General features: G+C 42.4%; 1 protein-coding gene across 1 annotated transcript in view; it reads left to right on the plus strand.

Moving 5' to 3' along the window:
* The window catches only part of LOC118788151 (OTU domain-containing protein 7A-like), a 61,899-nt gene that overhangs the window by 10,263 nt on the left and 34,427 nt on the right, over positions 1 to 17,209 (plus strand). The window contains exon 2 of the mRNA XM_036544041.1: positions 10,334 to 10,450. The gene's annotated coding sequence lies outside the window, so the exon portion shown is untranslated. The remainder of the gene's footprint in view (positions 1 to 10,333; positions 10,451 to 17,209) is intronic.

Consider the following 17,209-nt stretch of genomic DNA (forward strand, 5'->3'; position numbering starts at 1 on the left):
CTCGTATCACACGACTTTGTTCAGAGTGATAAAATTGTCTGCAAAAAAGCAGTTTTTGCTGAGGAACAATTCTGTCTTGAGGAAAGTATTGTTTCAGCTTTTGAACTCTGTAATGAGGGTTTTTTGGAGCAATATTATTGGCAAAACTAGGTTGTGTGGCTTAAAATCCTTACTCTGACTTCTGAAGGTCATGACCTTCACATGTTCTCAAGAGTGGAGTCCCTTGCCCTCTCCACTGCAGTCTAGCCTCAGATAGAGCAGTCTTTTACAGAAATCCTCCCATTCACCAGACTGTATACCTTTTTCAAATACAGTAAAAAGGTAGGGGTTTTGCAAAATAAAAAGGAATGTTTTGAGCAGAGAAAAGTGCTTTTTGACTTCCGTCCAAAGAATCTGTGAGCCGTCTCTGTGCACGGGATTACTGCGGCCAAGGAACACTCAAGCCCTTTTCATAAATCTGCAAATATAATCGCCTTTCGATTTTATTGTCACAAACATTTTTTTTCCCACAAACAGGAGAAATTAGTTCTGGGGGGACATTAGGTCCATGATCAAGCAGTGAGAAGGAGTGCCGAGGGGTGGGGAGGGGCATGCGTTGAGTTAGCAGGTAACTGAGAAAGTTCTTTAAACCCAAAGTAATTGTTACTCGAGATGGGCAAAACTATGTCATGTCTCCTTAAAGAGGATTGCTGTGGTGCAAGTTCAACGTGACACGCACGCTCTGAGCTGCAGGGACACAGGCAGAGTGCCAAACACGGGGTCTGGGACAGCTTGCTCTGGCTGATGCGGCTGTGAGCTGGGTGGGGTGTGTGGGATTGGGTCTGGTCTGAGGTTTAGTACCACTCCCTCTCACCCTCATCACACAAAATCATCCTTTTTACGCTGAGCGTGACAGCATGGCCCTGCTGTCCCAGCTCTGCATCTGGCTCTGAATCTTACATATAAACACAGCACTGAGGAGCTGAAGACTATTTGGATTCTGTACTGCCAGGACAAAAGAGAAGGTGACCCACAACAGTGTTGTTAGTCTTCATTCTCCACACATCCTTTTTTGAGACACAGGGCAGGGCATGAGACAGGGCGGGTCAGTTCCGGGGGCCATTAAGACAGGACAGAAGAGGTGCTCCGTTACCCGTGGACCGGCCTTGTGCATATGTGTCTAAGTAAACCTTTCTGCTGAATCCTAGTAAAACACAGGCAGGCATAACAGGCCTGGGGAACGCTGCACAGCATGGCAGAGATGGGAGATTGTTAGCGTGGTCTGATTTATTGGAGGAGTCCCTCTCTGGGGAGGGGAGAATCCAGAAACTCCCATTCATCAAAGTCTCAAACACACATGAACACACACACACACACACATACACTCTGCACAGGCACAAAGCCCCACGGGTTACAGCATCCAAGGTACAAAAAATGCACCGTGCAGCGCCGAAGGTTCCACTGCACCAGTGTATGGTGGATACACGAGTGATGGGTACCTGGATATCCCCGGGGTTCTTATTGGTCCAGATTTGTACAGCGGGATCCCTGGCTGAGGAGAGGGAAAGGTCAGCAGTGTTTTCCCTCCCTCCCTCTGTCTGTTTTTACAGTGAGATCTGTCAGACACACGGCTACCACTCTAGAGGTAACAACCTCAGCTCTATGCCTACCAGCACAGATTGTACAATGAAATACTAGGTCAGACATTTGTGCTGTATTTACCAGAATTCAACACTACTGCGTATTTTTCCAACCTGGCCTAGCACTGTGGTGAGAGATTAACTGGAGGCAGAAGCATGTCACGGAAGCCTCACCAAGTATCCCTTTATACATAATAGATTTAGGTCAAACCTGAGTGCAAGAGTATGTCACGTAAAGTAAAGCTTTTGACAGAAGAGAGAACGTGTGCATAGCTGCGTCTTTTCCTCGCTTGTGAAATTACCCAGCCCTGTTCTCTCCCCGTGTTGCTGTTGTTTTTCTCTCTTTTTAAATTTACTTGAAATCACAGTTGTTTTTGTAAAGTTTAACTGTATGGTTTAGTGGCTGGGGGGCGCCCCTTCCTTGTGGGGACAAAGTGCCTCTGATGTCTCTAACAGATCTTATGGAGGCCTGTGAAGCATTCATAAACTTTTAGACTTCCCGCAGTTGCCCTCTGATTTCTTTCAGATTCTCTCTTGGCCTCTGTTTGTGTTCCTGTCTCAGAAGGGCCTCTGTGTACCTTCATGTAAAAGCCCTATTAGGTCAGTGTCTGGGAGTGTTCCTGGGAGTGACAGTGGTGATGCTTAACACTGATGCTGTTCGTGCAGGGTCACAGTTTCTCCAAAAAGGCTGTGTAGAATTAGCAGAGCCTCTACTGTCCCGACTGGGCTCTCTCAGCACCAGCGTTTGTGTGCCTGTGTCACTAGTGCAGGCTCTGTTCAAAGTGTTAGGACTTCTCTTAACATATCAAGACAAACCCCATTAATCAGATCAGGAGGAAACACAGCGGACAGCGTGTTCACACCCCTCCGCACTGGAAGGAGACTCTGTGAGGCTTGAACAGTGTATTAATGATCTGCTGCTGTCTCCTCAGTGAACGCTTTCAATTTGCTGGACCGGAGGCTGTGATCACAGTCCCGGTATCTCAACGGCCTCTGCTTCCTCTCTCATCCGATTTCTGACCGGGTGATCTGTGTGGGTTTTTTTTTTTTTTTGTATCTGAAGTACACTAGAATATGCTGTCTCTGATACAGCTGTGGCTTGTCTCTGTTTCCCCAAGGACAGCGGCTGGCTAATTTACCTTTGCTAGAAATGAGCCGTAATGTCTCCATTCATCACCAGAGTCCCGAATAAAGAGCAGATCAGCTGGGAGCACAGAGCCGCCTGGCAGCAGCTGTGTGTTTTCCCCTGTCTGACTGCAAGTCTGGGATGTGCCAGGAGGAACAGCGCTCACCACAGGGAAGAGCTCACACTGGGTACAGGCTGAAAGCGTACGCTCTGGAAGAGTATGTGCCAGAAGAGTACACTCTGGAAGAATACACACTGGAAGGTTACACACCGGTAGAGTATGCTCCTGTACGGTATGGCGTCAAATGTAGGGCACTGCGTTTCCATTTTTTTTTTAAAAAGGCAGGTTCCATTTTTCTAAATTGCCATGGTTTTCATATTTTCCCTAAGCTCTTTATTTCTTTTATTTAATATTTTTATTTCTTACCCCCATCAAGTTATTTTTAACCCCTTTATTCCCATATGTTAACATGTATCTTCTGTGTTGACAGTGCAGTTTATTAGTAAATGAACTGTGAATTCTGAATGGTGTAAATGGGTGTCAATCAAACCCTCCCCCTTTGAAGGAATTCAACAGCACATATAGTTAAACTAATCAGGTAAGAAAAAAGACAAAAGCTTATCAATTGCTGGTCACATTGATAAGTCATTTGAATAGCTACGAAATTGTGTGTCCTGAGAAATCGCATTGTTCCAAATGCCCAACTCCATTCCCAAAGGTCAGCTCCGTGATTCTGTGCAGTGAGTTCATGAAAAAAGAAAAGCTGACTCCATCCAAGCATATTTATCCCTTGCATTGGTTTGTCCCTTTGTTATGTCTGTTTTAATTGATACTTTCTACTGTGGCGAATCCAGTCCGTCTTTTCCCCCCAGAAGAATAAGAGCTGACTCACCGGCATTCCCCAGCTTTTCACTGCCTTCCAGCAGGTGGCTCACCGTAACATGCAACCTGAATGCAGCGCTCTCACTTAATTGATCGCATAACGTAACAGCAGCTGCAGGGATATAAAACATTTTCTGAACAATTAGAGCTCATTTGTCTTGTTAGCAAGTAGGTCTGCAGAGAAATTTAAAGGGTATTATTTTTCCATTTTTTGTGTAATACCACTGATTTCGCACTGATGAAAAATTTAAAACATTTTCTCCACTAGTTATACAGTCATGATTGTCATATTAATATATATTTTTTTCTGTGTCACTCCCTTTAAAAGGGTGTGCTCATTAATTTATAAGATCCTATTGTAAACTGGTCTGCCTGTGGGGCAGGTTCTAAGTGATAGACTGTTTTATAAATCTAATTGAGATATAAATCTAATTAAGGCTTATGTTTGCTTGGGTTGGTGTGACCAAACACACACCAAATAACTGTAACAGTTGAATTATGGGTAGTTTCTATACAGGCTGATCCTGCTTGAGGAAAACAGCATCCACCATGGCAGAACTAAACAAAAATGGAACGTGCATTCAGGCGTGGCCAGTCCCCTGCGAAATGACGAACAGCAGGAAATTAAGAATGCTTCCCATTCAGGAATGCGCAGGAGAGGAAGTCATTTGACAGATGGGCATTTTAACACTCAAACGACACCCCTATTAATTCTGTCTTTAAAATCCAATTAGATTTCAAACTGCCATTCAGCACCATGCCAAGCTAGACAGTCTTTCATATTTATCCAGTGTATTATACTGTCCTCAGAAAAGATAATTAAAATGTTTATTTTTATAAGCTTTAATAAAGTATACATAGCACCCCTAGCACCAGCACTTTATGACTGCTGACTGGTATAACACATTATGTAAAAATGAAACCCTGCATATGAAAATCTATTGTATATCAATCAGATGAGAATGGGTTTTAAAATGGCATTTAGGGAGTGAATCATGCATCTGCTACTGTGCTCAAGATATGGAAGGGGGCCCATGCAGAAGTATCTGAGATGATCATAGGATAGTCTAATTATTACATGTCACATCCTTTCTATGTGTTACTCTTTCGATGTCATTTATTGTTGTATATACTGATTTGTTACAGTGATGGTTGGGTGGGGTCAGGTATCTGTTATATGCTTCAACTCTTTCAGTCGCCTTTGTACTGAACAAAATAAGAATGATTAATCACATAAAAAATGTCCATTAGATATACTGATCGTCAACGCTGTCGGAACTGTGCTTTTCGCCTCGCAAATTTTCCCCGCTGTGAAAGACTGCAGCGTGACAGCAGCCTTCTCAAATACAAAAGAATTAAACAACACGTTGCACAATGGGGTGCTGATCGCACAGCATTTTTAACCTTTTTAAATCGTATTTTGCATACTGTTATAGCGCGTAGCGTGGTTCTACAATTTCGGCAGTATGGCACATTTAATACATTTTGCCTGTTCTTCCGGTTGACGCCTTGCTCTTATTACCCGGTGAAGGCTGTGTGTGTGTGTGTGTGTGTCTCCCAGGACGCTTGTTGCTGAAAAGTAGGACAGAACCGCGAGGCCGTGTGCCTGCACGGTCTGCCTGCCTGCCCTACCGCTGTCTTTGAAGTGGAGGAAATTCTGGATCGTTTGTTCCGCTGCCAGCCCTGGGAAAGCCCCTTTGGTTCAGAATCGTTACAGGAATTACAGTGTCAGGAGTGATTGGTGTCATGGCGACTGAGAACTTAATAATACATCAATTTCTGCTTGTTTCTATGCGTTAGCCTTGTGCTTCTGTTTTCTTTTTTCTTTTCTTTATTTTTTTATGCTGGACTTTTTACCAATGTGCCACTGGCATATTTAAGCACTTGTTCTCAGTGTCATTAGGCAGTGATGTCATCAAGTGTAGTCCCTGCTGCAGGTGTAGTATTTTGACCTCTGTTCAGTCTAATCACAATGACATTTTATCCTTCACTAACACTGACAAATTTGAGCAGCAGTAATATTATTTGTTTCCAAAATGTAACTTTTCATTATATCCCCAGTTCAAGGTCATTGAATTGAAAGGAAGATGTTGTACAAGCATTGAAAAAATGCAGTGTGCTTAAATTTGTTGCTCAAATCAGCAGAGCTGCTAAATAGAAGGTGGTGCAGAGAGCTCATAACAAAAGAAATCCAGCTTCCAGGACCAGGAGCGATCTGAAACAGAAAGAGGTCCTGCCCAGGAGAGGGCTGTGTTTGAATGATGATGTCATGAGTCTGGGCAGGGCTCGGTCCTCCTACAAACAGAGGGTGTCTGGGGGGGGTTCTGACTATGCCATGATGGAGACGTGATGGAGACATGATCAAGTCCTGGAGCTGATCAAGTCCTGGAGCTGTTGTCACCCGGGGAGTGAAAAAAAAGCCCTAAAACCTGTTGCAAACACCTGACATTTCCCCTGACAGGCCTTGGGATTCCTCTTCTGAGAGCTGTGTGGGTTTCTGCAGCATTAACAAAGTCTTATTTCAAAAACTAGAAAGGCTTTCTATTTCTAATATTTTCCTCTAATATATTTTTGGTGGCTTACAAATAGGCCTTTCAGTGTTAAGAGAAAGTACATCGCTGGCTTTCAATGTTATGCTACATTGTAAGTCACATTAGGGCCAAGGTTAGTGTTTAGCATAAAAATGTATGGATGCATTTTGAACAGTCTTCAAAAATGAGGAGTAATATGTTAAATTGGGGAAATTGTTCCAAAGCCTTCTCTGTGTGTTCCATGGTCATTTCTTTGCTAGATGCCCAGAGATTTTATTGTTTGTGTCCTGTCTCCTCTCTCAGGATTCAATAAAAATTTTCATAATAAAATGTGCTAATTACAATGCGTAGTACTTGTGTTTAGCTGAAATTTAAAATTAAGATTCGGGAGGAGAATTTACAGACAGTCCTTATGCAATAAATCAAACCTAGATACCAGTCCTGACTGCGACTAGAAAAAAATCACACTTAGCATTTCCTTTCCACACCAGCTGCTCACAGCATGCTTCCTTCACCCCATATTCTTGAGTCTTTTTCCTTGTTTACGATGACCACACGGGAGGTCAACAACATTGGCCCATGGCCAGGTAATGATCCTTTCTCAGGACTTCAAGCCAGAAAGCGCCACTATAGCCATATGAAACGCAACCTGGATGGTATGGGAAGTCATATACTGAAATACAAGTGAACGTTGATCACCAATGTTGATTGCTTATAATCAAATATTATTTTCTAGTTGTAGCAATAGATGTTATCAACACAATAAACTTCAAACGTATAAGTTGCAACAAACACTCGAATTGTTGCATCACAGGTTTGGGAAGAACACAGAGCCTCAAATTGATTCCAAGCCATTGATCTCAAGGCTGAACACAGGCGTGGATCTTCACTCTGAATAGACACTCAGACATTGAGTCATGCGCACTCCAATTGCTTTAAACGGCAGATGAGCAAGGCTTGCCTTCAGACACGGCGGCAGCTTTGTGATCCGTGATTGCGTTCTGTTTTTTCGCATGAGCTCCCATTAACTCTTCTCTTGTTGCTGTAACATGCTGATCACCTCTCACATCCTGCCCAGGACCGCACACGTTCTGCTGCTTGACTTCACTTAAAAACCCTTTGTTCCTGCTTGCTGCCGCGTGCGCCGTTCTGCTCCTCTTTATATGTGGTCTAACGCTGATTTGAGCAATGGATGGATTAGACAGGCCAGCACATTGTTTTAGACTCTCTTCCATCTCCTCCATTCTGCCGTTGCTAAATTTTGTTCTTTCTCCTCTCTGCTGGAGTGAACTGGCTTCCAAAGTTAGAAATGCATATTCTCCTCTTGCGTTTTGTGTGCTCCTGAAGGCATACCTCCTACCTCTTTTGCGTTTTAACCTGTTTTTGAAATGTGCACTTTGCTTTGTGATTGTATCCTCTGAAAACCTATTAATTTGTAACACTGTTATGCTAATTGCATGGTTTTTTTGTGTGTGTGTCTTGACTGTATAAATTATATTTTACAATCTTTGACATTCGTTAAAGAGCAGTTATAATACCTGTGAGTCATCCTTTTCAGTTTTTCATACAGGTCTTTTCCGGAAAATATTTTGTGAAAAAAGGTTACCTATAAATGGGAATTTAGACAGACAGTTTTCCATTTGTGGACGTAAAGGACAAATAGGACATTTCCCCTCTCTGTCTCTGCCTCCTCATGGTATAGGTTTCAGTGTGGGCACGCAAGCTGCCACTCCACATTGCTGCTTGAGTTTTGACATGCTGTTCTTCAAAATCTATCACCATCAAATGTGTCAGTGTGAACATTGTCTCAGAGCCATGGAGCCTGGTCTATGGGCATAGCCAGGATCTACGGAGAAATGACTGTCGTTTCTTATTTAGTAGATTTTAGTGTCTCAGATGAGTAGGTGCCCAAATTGCCAATTCCATACATTAGGTTAAATAAGGGGGAACTTTTTTAAATTGCAACCATGTATTGAGGAAATTGGTGCCATGATTGGAATGTGGAACATTTTCAAGAAGCTGCTTACAAATACCTTTATCCAGGATGACTAAAGAGGGATCCATTTATGCAACCAGATATTTTCTGAAGGCATTCAGCTTGTGTATTGTATGGCAGGGCCCTACCTATGCATCAAACCTGCAACCTCTTGATTACAGACTAAAATCTCAGTGTTGAGGAAGGCCATCTTTTACTCTGCCTGTGCTTCTGCTCCAGAAGACCTCAGCAGAGACCATGGCAGGACGCTTAGACAGGGCGCAGACACGTCAGCCCGGAAGCACTGTGTCACGCCTGTGTGTCACCGCGCTCTCTCCAAAACAAGCCGTTCCGACCAGAGTTGTCTGCTCCTCGTGTGACATTCCCCCGCTCTGAGGCTGGGGTGTGTTAGCCGCATCGGAAGTACAGCCGTTTATTTCAACGTGCTGCTGTTATCGCTTCCCGCTGCCGCATGGGGTCCATGTTCAGAGCGGGCTGACCAAGGATAACCCGAAGCGACCGTCAGATGGGAATTTATGACCACAACGGGCCCGCTCTGTCACTTCCGATTACATACTGTTTTCAGCCCTTCTTTGAGTGGAACCAGATTTTTGCTGAGTGTTGTTTACATCATCTGAAGAGCGAATCTGGTGTATAATCCAGCACGACTGCAGTACTTTTTCTTGTTTCAACATACATGGCAATTGTCTCTATTTTCATTTTTAAATTTCACAAAAGAATACATAGGAACAAAGGCTCAGTACCATCAAAGGATAATTCAAACAAATATTTACTTTTGTTTTGACTTTTATTAGGCTCTATGTGCACTATAATAAGATGTAGGCATAGTGCTCTTAAGGATAATTGTTGGACACTAGTTCCACAATAAAATAGTGCATGCTGATATTTAAGCATTTTTCACCTAGAGGCACAGTGACTGTCCACATGATCTTATCCCCAGCGCTGTGTTTAGTGTTTAATGCATTGTCTTATCATGGTGGCCTTTTCAGTCATTCTGGATAAGAGCATGTATGAAATGTATCAATATAATAATAAGAGTAATATGATGAACAGTGTTTTAGTGTAGTAAATGAGACCTCATCATCAGAGCTGTGAGATTTTGTATTGGTGGGTAAAGGGTCAACAAAAACTGAGGACTGTGTTTGGTGGCTCTTCTGTAGTACAGAGGCCATCCACAACACCACGTTTTTTTTTAGACCATGTTGGTCTAAAAGTGGCTCTGCTGTCCTGCTGTCCTGCCTGGTTATTACGGTGTGAGGAAAGATCTGCACCTGGCCTTCATTTGAGTGCTGTGATGGACAGAGAGGGGTGGCGTGTTTCAGTCACTGGTTTGTGAGATGGAGATGTTCTCGGCCAGTGGTGGTGATTCACGCTGTGTTATGGAAGCCCACGAGGACGCAGAGACTGCTGGCTCAGCCCAGCACTCTGAATCATATTCCCAGCACGCCCTGGGAGTAACAGCAAGTGAATTCCTCGCCCTCCTGGCACATTCAGATTTTCATGGTGAAAATCCTCTTCACCTCACTCATAACTCAGTTTGGGCCTGACCTTCACGCCCTCATACTTACTGGTAGCACCAGTTTACGTCTCGCCTGCACATAGCTGTGTTGTTGTGGCAATATATTTCTCAGTGTATTGTGGACTGAATACCAGTCTGGCAGCACACACAAACACACACACACACTTATTGTGTAACAAACAACACCATAATGTTAAAAGACGATAAGTAGGAGTGTAGTCAACACGCTGTTTATATAACTCTGTTCTGCTAATAAGTAAACACAGTGTAACCAGCTAGCTAGCAGATTCAATCACTTGTCAGATTCACCATGAGCTGATATCCAGCATGCATGTTAACGTCATCAATGTTTTGGAAATGGGAAATGCAGTCCCTATTTTGAAAGGTAAGTGTGTTTTATTTTTAAAAAAGGAAGGCTGAACAGAGTTGTTTATCTTCATATGAAACAGGGTGAGTCATATTGAAGTCTTGTTGCAGTCTGCAGCCTTGCATTTCCATCTCTGCATATAAGGAGTGAAATCGATGCAGTGCAGATCACGGCATGGGTTTGCACTGTGCAAACGCTTGAAATGACACTCTTGTGTATCTCACGTAGTCAAAGGGTTTGTCCCAGTTTGTGCCTTTCTCCTTAGTTTGTCTCTGTTTCCTCATCCTTGTAGGCAGGGATTCAGAAGTCTTTCCTGTCTGAAGCTGGGGATAAGATCATGTGGACTCCAAGGAACAGTGTGATGTTTTTCTGAAGTAAAAGAATCTGTCCCCAAGACTAGCAACTCATGGTAAGAGCACTTACACCTTAATAACAAATTATAAGGACATATGTATGTGCTTTTAATAGTTACTTACTAACTGAATGTTACATTGTCCTTTATTTCTGAATTTTATCTGTTTGTTTTAAAGATTTGTATACATTATTAACAATCTTTTTTCACGGAAAGTCACAGTTTGACAAAACTTTCAAATTAATTGTCTCACCAAATATTTCACCTATCCTATATTGGCTGTGCATTGTTTCGTCCCTTATGTCAAGACATAGGAGGAAATACTGAATATGGAAAACTGGTTGCCATGAAAGCTTAATCTCTCACAACTTTTCTTGAAAAAAAAAACAAAAAAAAAACAGACGGTACGATATGCGGCCATGTCCACAATCTGTAAATTGCCACTCAATCAGCCTGCTCAGTCAGGGCACATTGAAACACGAGGTGACCACCTTAGCTGTGGAGTGATGTGTGGGCTGTCACTGTAGTAGCAAAAACAGCTTTAATAGAAAGTGTTTACAACAATCAATAGAACGAGATTTTAGTTCTCGAGAGCACAAAGTGTTGTTTTCATTCATTGATTCATCCACCCCATCAGAGAGTAATACAAAATGAACTTGTATCAGCCTTTCTAATTGACCAGGGCAATATGTTTTCACAAATCATATCCTTTTTCTTTTGAGGCCATTTTTGAGTCTATTTTAATAGGTGTTGTTACATTCAGTCACTGTCAGTGACCACACTTGACAGTGATGATGAAGCATCAGCAACGTCATCAGGTGTAGTGTGAAATGAAAAGAATCTTTTTTTTACTTTAAGAATGTTGTGTTTCAGAGCAGCCCTCCAGTGTGTTTGGCTACAGGTAGAGATCACTCTTTCATGACCATGACTGTTCACTCAGAGACCTCGAACACAGCCCCCAGGGGAATAATTAAACTGGTATTGTCAGGCACCCAGTTGTATTGTTGAGAAAAATGATCAATATGCTGAACCACATATTTAATTTATTGAGACATTCAGCCTCAACTGGGTTTGCCAGTTGCCAAGTGTTTTTGTAATATTGTACTGATTAAGTATATCAAAAATATATAGATGTACAGATCTACAGTGTGGTGTGTGGGCAGCAGTGTGATATAGTGGTAAGGAGCATATCTGATAACTGAATATTTGCTGGTTTGATTCCCCACTGGAGGACTGCTGTTGTAGCCTTTGGCAAGGTATTTAACCGAGAACTGCCACAGTAAATATCCAAATGGATAAAAATGATAACCTGTGTAAGATGAGTATCTGCTAAATGGCAATAATGTAATGTAATGATAAACTATATTAGTCACAACAGACTAAATATAATATGGGCTACGTCTTTGAAACACACCTATAGCTGACTAATTAAACAGAAACCACACAAATCAATTAAAAATGATATTAGGTAATTTAAATATCCTATCCCTTTTTCAACATATCAACCTATTTAAAGCTTATAGGCAACAAACTAGTGTTGATCTGGCATAGTTAACCTGAAGAAAGCAGATAGCACAAAGCACTATTTAAACATTAGAAACAGTTATAAGGAAACCTGTTATCATAAAATAAGTGACACCATATTAAATTTGAAATTTGCTGTTATGTTGCATTTTAGAATCTCATGCCAAATTTTGAATTAGGTGTTAGCACTGTAGCCACTGTTCTAGAAAACACTTTATGCTTAATCACTGTCGAGGTTAATTTAAAACTGTGAAACAAAGTGCTTCAGAGAAGAAAAAAAAAATAACGATGTCATCACGGTAGGGTGTTGGCATGGCCCAGTGATTGTTATTGCAGACTTTTTTTGAGAGTGACGCAGGGCAGATCACAAGATTGGGCCTCTTGGAGCCGTCGGGTAGAAAAGGAAGCAGCAGATGGTTTGTCAATGGCAGGTCTCGCAGCACCTCCCCACGGCGCGAGATCTTTAAAAAGCAGGCGCGTGCCACAGACAGACTCTCGCGCCGCGGCGGGCTAAAACGGGAATTGATTTTGCGGTGATGATGGAGCGTTAACACGGCTTTCGCGGATCACGCGCGGTACACCGTGCCCCTCACAGCTCACATAGGAAGAGACACAGAGACATAGGAAAGGCATACGATGATGTTCCCATACATGACAGTAGCATTACACTTGTTTCCAGGTTTTTAAATACTTAGGTCAATATGAAGGTAAGTAATAAGTGAGTATATGGTCATTCACTCCTTTGTTGAGAAAAGCTTGATAGAAAAAAAAATCTGCATAAAGCACAAAAAATTAAAGTAGTATCTGAAACTTTTTAACCTTCTGCATTTATCACATTTTTAATGAAATCTTGATGATTCACTCTGTTCTTCAAGGTTTCACAAAATCAATTAGTCTTTGTGCTGGATTATATGATGCTTGTTTCATTTGTTTCAGATGAAGAAACAAAGGGCTTTCTGTACTTGTCATCAATGACACCATAACACTGTTTTAGGCTACTATACAACATTAAGCACCATATACAACACACAACACATAGCTGAAAAAGTATAAGAAGCATTGCTATGAGCTGCGGTCCTAGGGCCACCTGTGCCCGCTGGTATTAAAGTCTAAAGCATCGGGAATATGTTCAAAATCAGATGAAAAAAGCTGTCTTTTCTTATAGCTCTGCTCTGTGCATTTTCCCCATTTTAGCGTATTGTCCAGCATGACCCGCTGCAAACGTATACTCCTCCACTGCTTGAATTTTCTCCCCTTTCACTGATTGGTGGAGAGGTTGCATTAGGCCTAAAATCAATCAAAATTTCTTTTGTCTTGTTGGTGTTCAGGGCTAGGTGAGACACACGACATCTTCTGGACTAACACTGTGGCAGGCTACAGACAGAATGATTGAGTAATGATAGGAGATTCTAATCACTCAGGAATGGCAGAGCTTCTACACCGACAGGAGTGTTTTGCTGGGTGTGAAACTAAAAGTATTCCTGTGCAGGCAGTGATCCCCTGCTGTCTCCACGTGACTTTCTCTCTGCGCAGACAAGCTTGATTTCTGTCGCATCACTTGGCAATGTCTATCTTACTCAGGTAGAAATCCATAAGGGCTCAGGGACCAAACTATGAACCTGTTGTGAAATCACAGGTGTGGACACACAATGTGAAAATGGCTGCAAGTCATGAATTAATTGTTGCAGACAAGCTTTGGATTGGGATTCATGTGACTTACCCTTCTGCTCGTTCTGACTCTGAACTCTCTCTGACTCTCTCTGGCTCTGATTCCCACTGTCTGTCTCTATCTTTGTTGTCTGTTTTTTCACTCTCTCTCCCTGTCTCTGACTCCCTTGTTCTCAGAGATGAGCAGATTTTGCAGGTCACAGACAACTGGCCCCTCACTGCTGGCTAGAAAGTCAACATCATTGTAACCTGGCAGAGACCAAGTCTATATCTGAAGCCAAGAGAGAAACCTTTTTTTTTTTTATTTTTCCGAGGAACACAGCAGTTCTTTTAATCTGAGTGCTTTGCAAAAACGTATCTTCTCAGGCTAAATCAGAGATAAGTTGAGTGTTTCTGAAAAAAAAAAAAAAAAACAATGAAATTATTCTTGTCCTGAACCAAAGCACGCTGATTTTGTACAGCACCTTCTTAATCTGTTAGTCAGTGGATAACAATTTCACTGGTTTACCAGAATACAATATTTCATATTAATGGTGATATGTATTCTAAAATTGTTTACACTTGATTTGCCTAGACAGACAGACTTGATAAATGCACACAGTTTGAGACATTGCTGTCCTGTTTGTGTTGGAGTGTGGATTTTGGGCCAGGTAACTGGACTTGCAGTGACCCCGCAGTGGTTTTAAAGATGGTCTCTTTCATAAATGCGAGAAGGGTGATCTGGCGCAGATGTGCTCTCGTTCTCACATTTGTGACAGTACATAGGCGCTGTGCTTTTTCTCCCATGCCTTTTCAGGCTGCAAATCATCAACTCCTCTGCAAAGGGGAGGGATTTCTCTCACTGGTTGCCAAGGCGACTATCTTGGATCCTCAGTGCCCCAGTGAATCGTGGGAGCTGTCTCTGTGGACACCCAGCCCTTCCAGCAAGGCTTACACCCTCTTTTCCACTCAAGAGTTGGACCCAAAGCTGGCTGATGCTGGGTGTAGCACCACTGCCCTTTTGATTGCATTACCCTTAACCAGTCCTGTGCTATACTGTCTACCCAGATCGGGATGACTGTCCTGGCCTCATTTGTTTCCCAAGGCTGAGGTTTCCCCCCAGAAAACTCAGCTCCATATTATCTCAGTGTATTTGCTACTTTGCTGTGATCAGCAAAAGTGTGAAGCTGTGGTCCTCTCTTCCTTCCATGGTGATATCCTTTGTTCTTCAATGCCAGAAATCACTAAAAACACTGTGAGAGACATGAGGTTTCACTGTTTGATGTGGCAAATGATGAACCTAAATGGAGTAACTAAAGGGGTATGTCAGTTTGACAGGAAACTGTATGACAGCATGATACTTAATGTGAAATTATGTCACTTTGACACGGTGAGTAACATACTGACCTCTGTGATGATGACTAGTGCAAGAATGTTCATGAATGCCAAATGAATGCCTATGTCGGCTATAACGCAGAGTGTGTTATGAAGGCCACATGCACTTCCTTTCAAACACAGTGGTACCAAGGTAGCAGTTTTCTAACTCTGCCCACATCTCCTTTGTAAGTACTGTTAACAGTTATATTTTGTCATTTAGCAGACGTTCTCATTCAAGACTCTAAGAGCTAGTAAAAAGTGTGTCTAAGTAGCAAGTAGCTTTCGTAGTATCTTTATTCCAATGCTACTTTTTCATGCCATGTTTTTGAAAACTCATAGTGTACATATGCCTCAGTGAGCTAAGTGAACCTTGCCAGTCTAGGCAAGTGTTAAATGTGAGAGCTCTCCCACTGATGCTTTTCCCAAGCAGGGGGCTTATTAGTGGCCTGCAGATCCCCTGGCTCCTGCGTGCAAACAGTGGCCATTCTGGCTCACTTCTTATGAATGACTTCATTGAGTGGGCTCTCAGTTTCCACTTCCTGTTCCCCTCCTGCCCTGCTGTGGATGCAGGGGAGAGAGAGTCTGCTGAAGAAAGAACAGCGCAGGTGCCTCCAGAGAGCTGAAAAAGCAAAAAAACACAAAAAAAACACAAGTGGCTCTCTGAACAAAGGGTATGAGCTGGGAAATAAATATATTGGAAAGGAAAGAACTCAGGAAAAAAAACATCCTCAGCTGTTCAAAATGAAAGTGTTATCATGAAGAAAAGGGCCTTGCTTATCTGGAGATGAAGGCACTCCCATTGATGGGAAGCAGGAGTTTTCCTTAAAACGGCTCTATTATTTTTGCCAAAAAACCCTGTTTGACCTTAAACACTGCTTAAAATGAAAAATAGCGCTAGTGAATGTGGAGTTCCGCCAAATCCGAAGCCACAGTTATTGATAATAGAGAGCACGGCAACAATTGTCAGTGAATACGGCAGATATTTTGTCAGCCACTGCAGAATATCAGCTATTATTCCAGTTTTGAAGAGAACCCAACACAGTTATTCTCACCATCTACAGTGAGTTAATGGACAACTGTCCCACACTTAAAAGAGTGAAATCAGTAACAAGTATAAAGCCCAAGTTGTGTTACTGCTAAAAATGGAACAGGGGTGCTGGAATTAAACAAGCTTTGGGATGGTTAATGGAGCGTGTTCTGAGGTGCAGATTAAAAAGGGATTGGTGAGAAAACTGCCATGCTAATTAGAGGTGAAAACAACATCCACAAATGCAGAAAGTACTAATTATTATTGCATTAAGATAACCAGCAGCGTCATTAGCACAGACGATTACGGTGCGTTTTTTGCTGAGAAACCGGGTGCCTGAAAGTTCTCCTTTAATCCCTGCTGTTGGTTTCAGGGTTGTTTTTCAAAAGTTGCCATTTTGATAGTGGTTGAAGCAGGGCCTGCTGTAGAGGGTTTAGCAGGGATCTGGTCAGGATTTTGTTTCTTTGCTACAGAGGAGGCTTTTGGCTGGACCTTTGGCAGAGAGTATTTTGGAAGACACTCATCCTAATTATCTGAGAAGCCACAGCAAACACTGGAAAGCTGGCATTGTTCATGTGCTTCATCGAGTTACAGTCATATGGCCTCATGGTTTCCAAACAAGCTCTCTTTATTTACACATGCTGTATTACCAAAGGGCACTTTATTCCACATATAAAAGAGAACATATCATCAAGGCAGTAGATGAAATAAATGACCGTTGATGAAAAAACATGAACATGAAACATGAAATGAACCGTTAGGATATAAACCTGTGTTCTCTCAGGTAGTCCTGTCATCAGAAGGGCTATCACACGCTTCACATGAAAAATTTTGCACAGCATGGTCTCACATTAAAGTTTAAAGCACCACTCGGTCATGCCTCAGTTCCCCAAATCCCCTCCTCTCTAACACTTGAGGAATCTTTCCAGAAGAAACTCAGTGTCCTGAAGCTCCCCTCCAGTGCCCTCTCCCACAGAGAGACTGGATGTGCAGCTCTGGCCATGTCAGGATCATCAGGCTTCTCTTCTCCCTGAGTGTGGAGCTTTTTCATTGCTAACCAAATGTGTCCTAGATTAAACTGGCTTTTTTGGGGGACCTCTCTGCTACTTTTCCCACTTAATGGTTATCATTGACTGGCGGGCTGTTGACTGTACCTTCCAAAGAAGCTGTCTGCATGGGATTAGGCATCTAGGTAAAATCCTTCTCGCTAAATTCAAGGTGTACCACTCGAAAAGAGCATT

Source organism: Megalops cyprinoides, chromosome 13, assembly GCF_013368585.1.
Source record: "Megalops cyprinoides isolate fMegCyp1 chromosome 13, fMegCyp1.pri, whole genome shotgun sequence".
NCBI classification, from domain to species: Eukaryota; Metazoa; Chordata; class Actinopteri; order Elopiformes; family Megalopidae; genus Megalops; species Megalops cyprinoides.